The 12,374-nt window shown below is 39.5% G+C and overlaps 1 protein-coding gene across 2 annotated transcripts in view; it reads left to right on the top strand.

Annotated features, from left to right (window-relative positions):
- Nucleotides 1-12,374, top strand: part of mideasb (mitotic deacetylase associated SANT domain protein b) — a 73,869-nt gene that overhangs the window by 411 nt on the left and 61,084 nt on the right. Inside the window, exon 1 of one of the 2 annotated variants that reach the window (XM_061896258.1) lies at nucleotides 4,057-4,295. The exons of the other annotated variant lie outside the window; for it this stretch is intronic. The gene's annotated coding sequence lies outside the window, so the exon portion shown is untranslated. Of the gene's footprint in view, nucleotides 1-4,056; nucleotides 4,296-12,374 lie in introns of those variants that run through there. 2 annotated transcript variants of the gene reach the window in all.

Below are 12,374 nucleotides of genomic sequence, written 5' to 3'. Positions count from 1 at the left end.
GTAAGTAGACATCTTGTCTTGTCGTTTATCTTTGGGATGGTGTACCCTCGGCAATAGCGGTCCGGGCAGCAAAATTGTGACCCGCTGGTTTATTACGCGAGTAATCTTCCACTTTCTCGCCTGCAGCTAAATTCAGACATACATTGTTGGAATTAACATCAAATATTTTGGGGTTGAAGGTGGTTTTTAATCACCTGCTAGCCGCAGGGAAAGCACCGGAACCTTCTTGGCAAGCTCACATGTCCACCCGGCCATGTGACGTCATGTGGAGGAATTTTTTTTTCCCATAAACAAAACAACATTTTTGACCTCCGCCAAGCACACTGAAGTCGTCACAAAGGAAGAAGTGGAAGAAACAATCAGCCTGAGTACTGTTTTCTTTACTTTTAACTGACATCTAGGCGTTTTGTTGCTAGTCCCAACTGACCAAAACATTAAAATGTCACATTTCCACAACTGATAGATTTAGTAGTACAAAAATAAATGCACATGTTTAAGTTGTTTGCAGTTTTGCAAGATAGATATGTTTTAAATGTATTTAACAGACCAAAGGGACTTTTTTTAATTTGTATTTTATTTATTGTAGCTGAGATAGGCACCAGCGCTCCCCGCAACCCCAAAGGGAATAAGCGGTTGAAAAATGGATGGATATTTTATGTATTTTATTTATTTAATTATTTTTTTGATTTAAATTTATTATTATTATTTATTTATTTATTTTTGTCCTCTCCAGCTTCTCAGGCAAATCATATAGTTGATGTAGAAGCCCATATCGGCTGTTCAAATTTACTTTAAAAAAAAGAAGTGAGATACTTTGCATCCATGACTCTCCCTGACTATATTATACACCCCGCTAGCACCAACCGCCACCTCCCCTGTGCGTCGGTTGAGGTGGGCGGGGTTGGGGGTGCAGGGGTGTAAAATATAGTCAGGAAGAGTCATGGATACAAAGGATTCTGGGTATTTGTTGTGTTGCGTTTATGTTGCGTTACTGTGAGGATGTTCTCCCGAAATGTGTATGTCATTCTTGTTTGGTGTGGGTTTACAGTGTGGTGCATATCAGTAAGAGTGGTAAAGTTGTTTATATCACAACCTTCGGTGTAACCTGTATCACCCAGTATGCCTTGCAATCTCGTACATGAGACGATAGAAGCAACGAATATCACCAAACCCCCCCTCCCCCGTGCATCGGTTGAGGTGGGTGGGGTGCAGGGGTGCAGGGGTGTAAAATATAGTCAGGAAGAGTCATGGATACAAAGGATTCTGGGTATTTGTTGTGTTGCGTTTATGTTGCGTTACTGTGAGGATGTTCTCCCGAAATGTGTATGTCATTCTTGTTTGGTGTTGGTTTACAGTGTGGTGCATATTAGTAAGAGTGTTAAAGTTGTTTATATCACAACCTTCAGTGTAACCTGTGTCACCCAGTATGCCTTGCAATCTCGTACATGAGACGATAGAAGCAGTGAAATGCATGCGTCCGGTCGGCACGCAGATAGCATTGCGTGAAAGGCAGGCGTGATGACATGTTGTAGAGGACGTTAAAAATAAAGCCATCACGGCACACCCTCAATGTTGTAGTCCGAGTGAAAATCGATGATGTCCGGGAGAGGCACCGAAATCCGGAATCCCCCTGTAACAGTCTGGGGCAGGGGGCGCGGAGTCCTTTAGGCTAAGAGAGCCAAAAAGCCAAATATTTTAAAATATATTTCCGTAAGAGCCATATAATTTATTTTTTAACACTGAACACAACTAAACACTAAATTTTTAAGTAAGACCAACATTTCTAGAGTATAAAAGTCCTTATTCTTTGTAATAACTTTGTTATTCTGAAGCTAACTGTGGAGGGGGCGTGGCCTGCGGGCTTGCAGCGAACTGGGATGTGCCGAGACCGGCTTCGAAATCAGCGACAGGTGCGTAGATGGCCCACCCGGGCCTTGTTATCTAATCACCTGTCGCTCTGTTATAAGCAGCAGCCAGGAGGAGAGACAGGGTTGGGGCTGGAAGTACAATTGCTGGAAAGCAACTGAGAGACTTATTGAAGAATAAAACAATATTGTAACCCTGAAACAGGCTCTCATGTCGGTGTTTGGTGGTCCGAAGAACCCCCAGCAGGGCAAGCCCTACACTAACCGATAATAAATAAATAACTTCTTACCATTAACGCAACTTCTTGAACAGGTGTGGTAGAAAACGGATGGATTAAAAATGCATGAGAATGTTTTATATTTTGAACATTATCTTTAACCCTGTGATTACAAGTGGAATTATTCATTACTTATCGTGTTAAGCAATGTCAGCTAAGAGTTATCTGAGAGCCAGATGCAGTCATCAAAAGAGCCACATCTGGCTCTAGAGCCATAGGTTCCCTAACCCTGGTCTGGGGGGTCGGCGATTATGCAGCTGAGCCGCATCAGAGTTGCCAAAGATCCGCGGGTTGCTGATCCCTGCTCTAAAGGGAAACCTTTAATTTAATTTAATTTAATTTGATTTTTTTTAATGGTCCTCAATAGTCACGTACACATTTTGTGTGAATTACCGATATGCAAAGTTATTTAAATTTCGTCCCCATGAACCATATTATGTCTTTTTCCCCAGGGTCCCCAGTAAGAATGATCAGCACATTACTTCATCAATCCAGAGATTTAAAGACGTGGATGAGCTCACTGGGCAGTGGACATTTTACCTCTTTTTTTTTTTTTTTTTTAATGAATACACAACCTGTAGAAAGGGTGGTCCCCACAAGTACTGATCAGAAACTTGGTCACCAATCCTAATGATAACCTGTGTGTGTGTGTGTGTGTGTGTGTGTGTGTGTGTGTGTGTGTGTGTGTGTGTGTGTGTGTGTGTGTGTATTTTTTTCTTTATATATATTTAGAAAGGGTGGTCCTAAAAAGGTAGGCATTTTTCAGAGGTCTCAAGAAGGTACGAATTATGTGTGTGTGTGTGTGTGTATTTTTTTCTTTATATATATCTATCCCCCGCGACACCGAAATGGAATAAGCGGTAGAAAATGGATGGATGGATGGATAGAAAGGGTGGTCCTAAAGAGGTAGGCATTTTTCAGAGGTCTCAAGAAGGTACGAATTACGTGTGTGTGTGTGTGTGTGAGTGTGTGTGTGTGTGTGTGTGTGTGTGTGTGTGTGTGTGTGTGTATTTTTTTCTTTTTATATATCTACCCCCGCAACACCGAAAAGGAATAAGCGGTAGAAAATGGATGGATGGATAGAAAGGGTGGTCCTAAAGAGGTAGGCATTTTTCAGAGGTCTCAAGAAGGTACGAATTACGCGTGTGTGTGTGTGTGTGTGTGTGTGTGTGTGTGTGTATTCTTTTCTTTATATATATCTAGAAAGGGTGGTTCTAAAGAGGTGGGCATTTTTCAGAGGTCTCAAAAAGGTATGAATTACGTGTGTGTGTGTGTGTCAGAGGTCTCAAGAAGGTACGAATTACGTGTGTGTGTGTGTGTGTGTGTGTGTGTGTGTATTTTTTCTCTTTATATATATCTAGAAAGGGTGGTCTTAAAAAGGTAGGCATTTTTCAGAGGTCTCAAGAAGGTACGAATTATGTGTGTATGTGTGTATTTTTTTCTTTATATATATCTACCCCCCGCGACACCGAAAGGGAATAAGCGGTAGAAAATGGATGGATGGATGGATAGAAAGGGTGGTCCTAAAGAGGTAGGCATTTTTCAGAGGTCTCAAGAAGGTACGAATTACGTGTGTGTGTGTGTGTGTGAGTGTGTGTGTGTGTGTGTATTATTTTCTTTATATATTTCTAGAAAGGGTGGTCCTAAAAAGGTAGGCATTTTTCAGAGGTCTCAAGAAGGTACGAATTACGTGTGTGTGTGTGTGTGTGTGTGTGTGTGTGTGTGTGTGTGTGTGTGTGTGTGTGTTGGAATTTCCCGCACGGCCTGTCGTGATCGCGCTCGTTCGGTAAATTACGGCGCCCTCCCCACCAAGCTTCGGTCACAGGAACAAGCCCTAATATGGGCAGGGATGTGGGCGCGGCCGAGCGAGCGATCTTGCGAAAGGGGGACAGAGGGCGTGGCTTGCCAGCAGACGCAAAACAGTCTCGCGTGCGAGGAAGCCCGCGTCGTCAACTTAATGGCAGCGCGTTTTGTTGCCTTTTTCCGTGCGCCGCCGCGATCTGGTGCCGCGGTCAGCACTTCCGGTTCGCGTGGATCTTTGTTTACGTGGAGAGGCACGGGGCGGGGGTGAGGGGGGTGAGGTCAGCAGGCTTGCATGAGTCAAACCCCGTGGAGGCTCGCAGCAGTCGGGATCTTCTCGTCCAGCAGGCTGGTAAATATCATGTTGTTGTTGTTGTCCTTCTCTCTGCATGTTGTGTCAAGTTGCTGCGCACGTGACAACCTTTGTTGACATGTTGACATGTCCTCCCCTCCTCCCTGCACTTTTTGTCCCCCCCGCCTGACGCCGCTGCAGACATTAGGAGTTGGATAATCCCCCCTTTTTTTTTTTATCTCTCTCTGCCCAACAAAGGCTGCCTCGTAAATAGCTGAGCTTGCTGACTGCAGCCTGCGTGTCTCACTATTTTTGCAACGCGGCAACCGGGCCTCAATAAGTGATGCTTGACATTTCTATCAAAGTGCTCCTTTCTTGCCCTATGGTTTTTTTTTTCTTTTCTTCCGGCGTGCACGGTTGCAGGCGCACGCGCCTTCTTTCATCCCCCTGCCCCCACCAAGCCTGCAGGAGAGCATCACTCTGCATCTCGTCCAAGTGCACGGTTTTGTCGTGGAGGAATCGGAGCATCAACGCTCCCCCTGACCTCCTGAGGGCACCACAGACTGTGGATGCTTTTTTAAAAAAAGGCTTAAAAACCCTTCTTTTTAAAAAGGCTTTTTTTTTTTTTTTTAATACATATATATGTGCGGGCTTCACGGTGGAAGAGGGGTTAGTGCGTCTGCCTCACAATACGAAGGTCCTGAGTAGTCAAGGTTCAATCCCAGCAACCTGATCTTTCTGTGTGGAGTTTGCATGTTCTCCCCATGAATGCATGGGTTTCCTCCAGGTACTCCGGCTTCCTCCCACTTCCAAACACATACACCTGTTGATAAGCTCCTCCCACCTCCAAAGACACGCACCTGGGGATAGGCCCCTCCCACTTCCAAAGACATGCACCTGGGGATAGGTTGATTGGCAACACTAAATGGTCCCTAGTGTGTGAATGTTGTCTGTCTATCCGTTTTGTGATGAGGTGGCGACTTGTCCAGGGTGTACTCCGCCTTCCGCCCGATTGTAGCTGAGATAGGCACCAGCACCCCCCGCCACCCCGAAGGGAATAAGCGGTAGAAAATTGATGGATGGATATATATGTGCTGGTTCGGGCAGCACGGTGGAACAGGGGTTAGTGCCTGTGCCTCACAATACGAAGGTCCTGAGTAGTCAAGGTTCAATCCCAGGCTCCGGATCTTTCTGTGTGGAGTTTGCATGTTCTACCCGGGACTGCGGGGGTTCTCTACGGGTACTCCGGCTTCCCCCCACCTCCAAAGACATGCACCTGGGGATAGGCCCCTCCCACCTCCAAATACATGCACCTGGGGATAGGCCCCTCCCACCTCCAAATACATGCACCTGGGGATAGGCCCCTCCCACTTCCAAAGACATGCACCTGGGGATAGGTTGATTGGCAACACTAAATGGTCCCTAGTGTGTGAATGTTGTCTGTCTATCTGTGTTGGTCCTGCGATGAGGTGGCAACTTGTCCAGGGTGTACTCCGCCTTCCGCCCGATTGTAGCTGAGATAGGCACCAGCGCCCCCCGCAACCCCAAAACGGACAAGCGGTATAAATGGATGGATGGATGTGGTAGTTCCAGCTATTAAGCTGTTGTAGTTTTTATTTTATTTTATTTTTTAATGCATAAAGTGCTTTTGCAAATAAAATCTGTTATTATTATGATAATTATTATTGCAGTCACGCTGTTTGTGCGTGTGGTTTCGGCCCCCGGAGCAAGTGTGCAGGATTCGAACAGCTGCAGGCTCTATTTTAAGGCCCGGTCGCCACACAGGGAGGAGGAAGGGTGACAATTGCAAGTCACTTGATGGAGCCTTTTTTTTTTTTTTTACACTGAATGGTCTTTTTGTAAGGTGCCCAACTCGTACTAAATAGCGCTTGATTATTGGGGTGAGCAAAGGTTTTGCACTGAGGGCCAGACAGTGACAAATCTAAGAATGCAGGGGCCATTCTTGGTAGTCTTCACCTTCAAATCCAGTAAAATATATAGTTATTTCCTTAAAGACCTAGGAAATGTAATTTTGGTATGAATTTTGTGAAATTTCATGCATGCAAACAGTACTATGCTAACATTAGCATGCTTACAGTTAGCATTAGTGACATACCAAAATATGACACTGAAGTATATACATGCTAGATTAGCTTTAAAAAAGTATATAAGTATAAAGTATATCGTATTCAAAGATCTAGAACATTTAAGTAGAAAATGTTGTGAAATTGTCTGTATGCTAGCAATAGTATGCTAACATGCTAACAATATCATGCTTAGAGTTAGCATTAGTGACAACACAATTTGACACTGCTAAATCAGCCTAAAAGCTAGTATGCTAATGTTAGCATGCTAAAGTGCAAACTGTAAAATGTGTCAAGTACTAAAATGTATTACTCTGAGGCAGGGATGCCCATGTTTTTCCACTGAGGGCCACACACTGACAAATCTAAGAATGTAGGGGCCATTTTGGTAGTTTTCACTTTCAAATCCATATAATATATAGTTTTGTCCCCCAAAGAACCAGGAAATTGAATTTCAGTATAAATTTTGTGACATTTCATGCATGCAAACAGTACTATGCTAACATTAGCATGCTTACAGTTAGCATTAGTGACATACCAAAATATGACACTGAAGTATATACATGCTAGATTAGCTTAAAAAAAGTATAAAGAATATAGTATTAAAAAAAACTAGAAAATTTTAGTAGAAAATGTTGTGAAATTTCCTGTATGCTAACAATATCATGCTTAGAGTTAGCATTAGTGACAACAGAATTTAAAAAGCTAGTATGCTAATGTTAGCACGCTAAAGTGCAAACTGTAAAATGTGTCAAGTACTAAAATGTATTACTCTGAGGCAGGGATGCCCATGTTTTTCCACTGACGGCCACACACTGACAAATCTAAGAATGTAGGGGCCATTTTGGTAGTTTTCACTTTCAAATCCTTTTAATATATAGTTTTGTCCCCCAAAGAACCAGGAAATTGAATTTCAGTATACATTTTGTGACATTTCATGCATGCAAACAGTAGTATTTTAACATTAGCATGCTTACAGTTAGCATTAGTGACATACCAAAACATGACACTGAAGTATATACATGCTAGATTAGCTTTAAAAAAGTATATAAGTATAAAGTATATAGTATTCAAAAAAACTAGAACATTTCAGTAGAAAATGTTGTGAAATTTCCTGTATGCTAACAATATCATGCTTAGAGTTAGCATTAGTGACAACAGAATTTAAAAAGCTAGTATGCTAATGTTAGCACGCTAAAGTGCAAACTGTAAAATGTGTCAAGTACTAAAATGTATTACTCTGAGGCAGGGATGCCCATGTTTTTCCACTGAGGGCCACACACTGACAAATCTAAGAATGTAGGGGCCATTTTTGGTAGTTTTCACTTTCAAATCCATGTAATATATAGTTTTGTCCCCCAAAGAACCAGGAAATTGAATTTCAGTATACATTTTGTGACATTTCATGCATGCAAACAGTACTATGCTAACATTAGCATGCTTACAGTTAGCATTAGTGACATACCAAAATATGACACTGAAGTATATACATGCTAGATTAGCTTAAAAAAAGTATAAAGAATATAGTATTAAAAAAAAACTAGAACATTTTAGTAGAAAATGTTGTGAAATTTCCTGTTTGCTAAAAATATTATGCTCAGAGTTAGCATTAACGACAACACAATTTAAAAAGCTAGTATGCTAATGTTAGCATGCTAAAGTGCAAACTGTAAAATGTATCAAGTACTAAAATGTATTACTCTGAGGCAGGGATGCCCATGTATTTCCACTGAGGGCCACACACTGACAAATCTAAGAATGTAGGGGCCATTTTGGTAGTTTTCACTTTCAAATCCATATAATATATAGTTTTGTCCCCCAAAGAACCAGGAAATTGAATTTCAGTATGAATTTTGTGAAATTTCATCCATGCAAACAGTACTATGCTAACATTAGCATGTTTACAGTTAGCATTAGTGACATACCAAAATATGACACTGAAGTATATACATGCTAGATTAGCTTAAAAAAAGTATATAAGTATAAAGTATATAGTATTAAAAAAACTAGAACATTTTAGTAGAAAATGTTGTGAAATTTCCTGTATGCTAACAATATCATGTTTAGAGTTAGCATTAGTGACAACACAATTTAAAAAGCTAGTATGCTAATGTTAGCACGCTAAAGTGCAAACTGTAAAATGTGTCAAGTACTAAAATGTATTACTCTGAGGCAGGGATGCCCATGTTTTTCCACTGAGGGCCACACACTGACAAATCTAAGAATGTAGGGGCCATTTTGGTAGTTTTCACTTTCAAATCCTTTTAATATATAGTTTTGTCCCCCAAAGAACCAGGAAATTCAATTTCAGTATAAATTTTGTGACATTTCATGCATGCAAACAGTACTATTTTAACATTAGCATGCTTACAGTTAGCATTAGTGACATTCCAAAATATGACACTGAAGTATATACATGCTAGATTAGCTTAAAAAAGTATATAAGTATAAAGTATATAGTATTCAAAGAACTAGAACATTTAAGGAGAAAATGTTGTGAAATTTTCTGTATGCTAGCAATAGTATGCTAACATGCTAACAATATCATGCTTAGAGTTAGCATTAGTGACAACACAATTTGACACTGCTAAATCAGCCTAAAAGCTAGTATGCTAATGTTAGCACGCTAAAGTGCAAACTGTAAAATGTGTCAAGTACTAAAATGTATTACTCTGAGGCAGGGATGCCCATGTTTTTCCACTGAGGGCCACACACTGACAAATCTAAGAATGTAGGGGCCATTTTGGTAGTTTTCACTTTCAAATCCATATAATATATAGTTTTGTCCCCCAAAGAACCAGGAAATTCAATTTCAGTATAAATTTTGTGACATTTCATGCATGCAAACAGTACTATTTTAACATTAGCATGCTTACAGTTAGCATTAGTGACATACCAAAACATGACACTGAAGTATATACATGCTAGATTAGCTTAAAAAAAGTATATAAGTATAAAGTATATAGTATTCAAAGAACTAGAACATTTAAGTAGAAAATGTTGTGAAATTGTCTGTATGCTAGCAATAGTATGCTAACATGCTAACAATATCATGGTTAGAGTTAGCATTAGTGACAACACAATTTGACACTGCTAAATCAGCCTAAAAGCTAGTATGCTAATGTTAGCATGCTAAAGTGCAAACTGTAAAATGTGTCAAGTACTAAAATGTATTACTCTGAGTCAGGGATGCCCATGTTTTTCCACTGAGGGCCACACACTGACAAATCTAAGAATGTAGGGGCCATTTTGGTAGTTTTCACTTTCAAATCCATATAATATATAGTTTTGTCCCCCAAAGAACCAGGAAATTGAATTTCAGTATAAATTTTGTGACATTTCATGCATGCAAACAGTGCTATTTTAACATTAGCATGCTTACAGTTAGCATTAGTGACATACCAAAATATGGCACTGAAGTATATACATGCTAGATTAGCTTAAAAAAAGTATAAAGAATATAGTATTTAAAAAAAACTAGAACATTTCAGTAGAAAATGTTGTGAAATGTCCTGTTTGCTAACAATATCATGCTTAGAGTTAGCATTAGTGACAACAGAATTTAAAAAGCTAGTATGCTAATGTTAGCACGCTAAAGTGCAAACTGTAAAATGTGTCAAGTACTAAAATGTATTACTCTGAGGCAGGGATGCCCATGTTTTTCCACTGAGGGCCACACACTGACAAATCTAAGAATGTAGGGGCCATTTTGGTAGTTTTCACTTTCAAATCCATATAATATATAGTTTTGTCCCCCAAAGAACCAGGAAATTCAATTTCAGTATAAATTTTGTGACATTTCATGCATGCAAACAGTACTATTTTAACATTAGCATGCTTACAGTTAGCATTAGTGACATACCAAAATATGACACTGAAGTATATACATGTTAGATTAGCTTAAAAAACGTATATAAGTATAAAGTATATAGTATTCAAAGAACTAGAACATTTAAGTAGAAAATGTTGTGAAATTGTCTGTATGCTAGCAATAGTATGCTAACATGCTAGCAATATCATGCTTAGAGTTAGCATTAGTGACAACACAATTTGACACTGCTAAATAAGCTAAAAAGCTAGTATGCTAATGTTAGCACGCTAAAGTGCAAACTGTAAAATGTGTCAAGTACTAAAATGGGGTGCCCAACTTTCTCCACTGAGGGCCACACACTGACGAATTTAAAAATGCAGGAGCCATTTTGGTAGTCTTCACCTTTAAAACCAGTAGAGTATATAGTTTTTTTCCCCAAATAATTAGGAAATGCAATTTTGGTATGAATTTTGTGAAATTTCATGCATGCAAACAGTACTATGCTAACATTAGCATGCTCACAGTTAGCATTAGTGACATACCAAAATATGACACTGAAGTATATACATGCTAGATTAGCTTAAAAAAAGTATAAAGAATATAGTATTAAAAAACAACTAGAACATTTCAGTAGAAAATGTTGTGAAATTTCCTGTTTGCTAACAATATCATGTTTAGAGTTAGCATTAGTGACAACACAATTTAAAAAGCTAGTATGCTAATGTTAGCACGCTAAAGTGCAAACTGTAAAATGTGTCAAGTACTAAAATGTATTACTCTGAGTCAGGGATGCCCATGTTTTTCCACTGAGGGCCACACACTGACAAATCTAAGAATGTAGGGGCCATTTTGGTAGTTTTCACTTTCAAATCCATATAATATATAGTTTTGTCCCCCAAATAACCAGGAAATTGAATTTCAGTATAAATTTTGTGACATTTCATGCATGCAAACAGTAATATTTTAACATTAGCATGCTTACAGTTAGCATTTTTGACATACCAAAACATGACACTGAAGTATATACATGCTAGATTAGCTTTAAAAAAGTATATTAGTATAAAGTACATAGTATTCAAAGAACTAAAATATTTAAGTAGAAAATGTTGAGATTTTCTGTATGCTAGCAATAGTATGCTAATATGCTAACAATATCATGCTTTGAGTTAGCATTAGTGACAACACAATTTGACACTGCTAAATCAGCTAAAAAGCTAGTATGCTAATGTTAGCACGCTAAAGTGCAAACTGTAAAATGTGTCAAGTACTAAAATGGGGTGCCCAACTTTCTCCACTGAGGGCCACACACTGACAAGTCTAAAAATGCAGGAGCCATTTTGGAAGTTTTCACCTTTAAAACCAGTACAGTATATAGTTTTTTCCCCTAATAATTAGGGAATGCAATTTTGGTATAACTTTTGAGAAATTTCATGCATGCTAACAGTACTATGCTAACATTAGCATGCTTACAGTTAGCATTAGTGACATGCCAAAATATGACACTGAAGTATATACAAAGCCCATTTCCATATGAGTTGGGAAATTGTGTTAATGTAAATATAAACAGAATACAATGATTTGCAAATCCTTTTCAAGCCATATTCAGTTGAATATGCTACAAAGACAACATATTTGATATTCAAACTCATAAACTTTAGTTTTTTTTGCAAATAATAATTAACTTAGAATTTCATGACTGCAACACGTGACAAAGTAGTTGGGAAAGGGCATGTTCACCACTGTGTTACATCACCTTTTCTCTTAACAACACTCAATAAACGTTTGGGAACTGAGGAAACTAATTGTTGAAGCTTTGAAAGTGGAATTCTTTCCCATTCTTGTTTTATGTAGAGCTTCAGTCCTTCAACAGTCCGGGGTCTCCACTGTCCTATTTTACGCTTCATAATGCACCACACATTTTCCATGGGAGACAGGTCTGGATTTCAGGCGGGCCAGGAAAGTACGAAGCCACGCTGTTGCAACATGTGCTGAATTTGGCTTAGCATTGTCTTGCTGAAATAAGCAGGGGCGTCCATGAAAAAGATGGCGCTTAGAAGGCAGCATATGTTGTTCCAAAACCTGTAATGTACCTTTCAGCATTAATGGTGCCTTCACAGATGTGTAAGTTACCCATGCCTTGGGCACTAATGCACCCCCATACCATCACACATGCTGGCTTTTACACTTTGCGTCGGTAACAGTCTGGATGGTTCGCTTCCCCTTTGGTCCGGATGACACGATGTG

Source organism: Nerophis ophidion, linkage group LG03, assembly GCF_033978795.1.
Source record: "Nerophis ophidion isolate RoL-2023_Sa linkage group LG03, RoL_Noph_v1.0, whole genome shotgun sequence".
NCBI classification, from domain to species: domain Eukaryota; kingdom Metazoa; phylum Chordata; class Actinopteri; order Syngnathiformes; family Syngnathidae; genus Nerophis; species Nerophis ophidion.
Note: the sequence above shows the minus strand (reverse complement) of the source record. Positions and strands in the feature narration are given on the sequence as shown.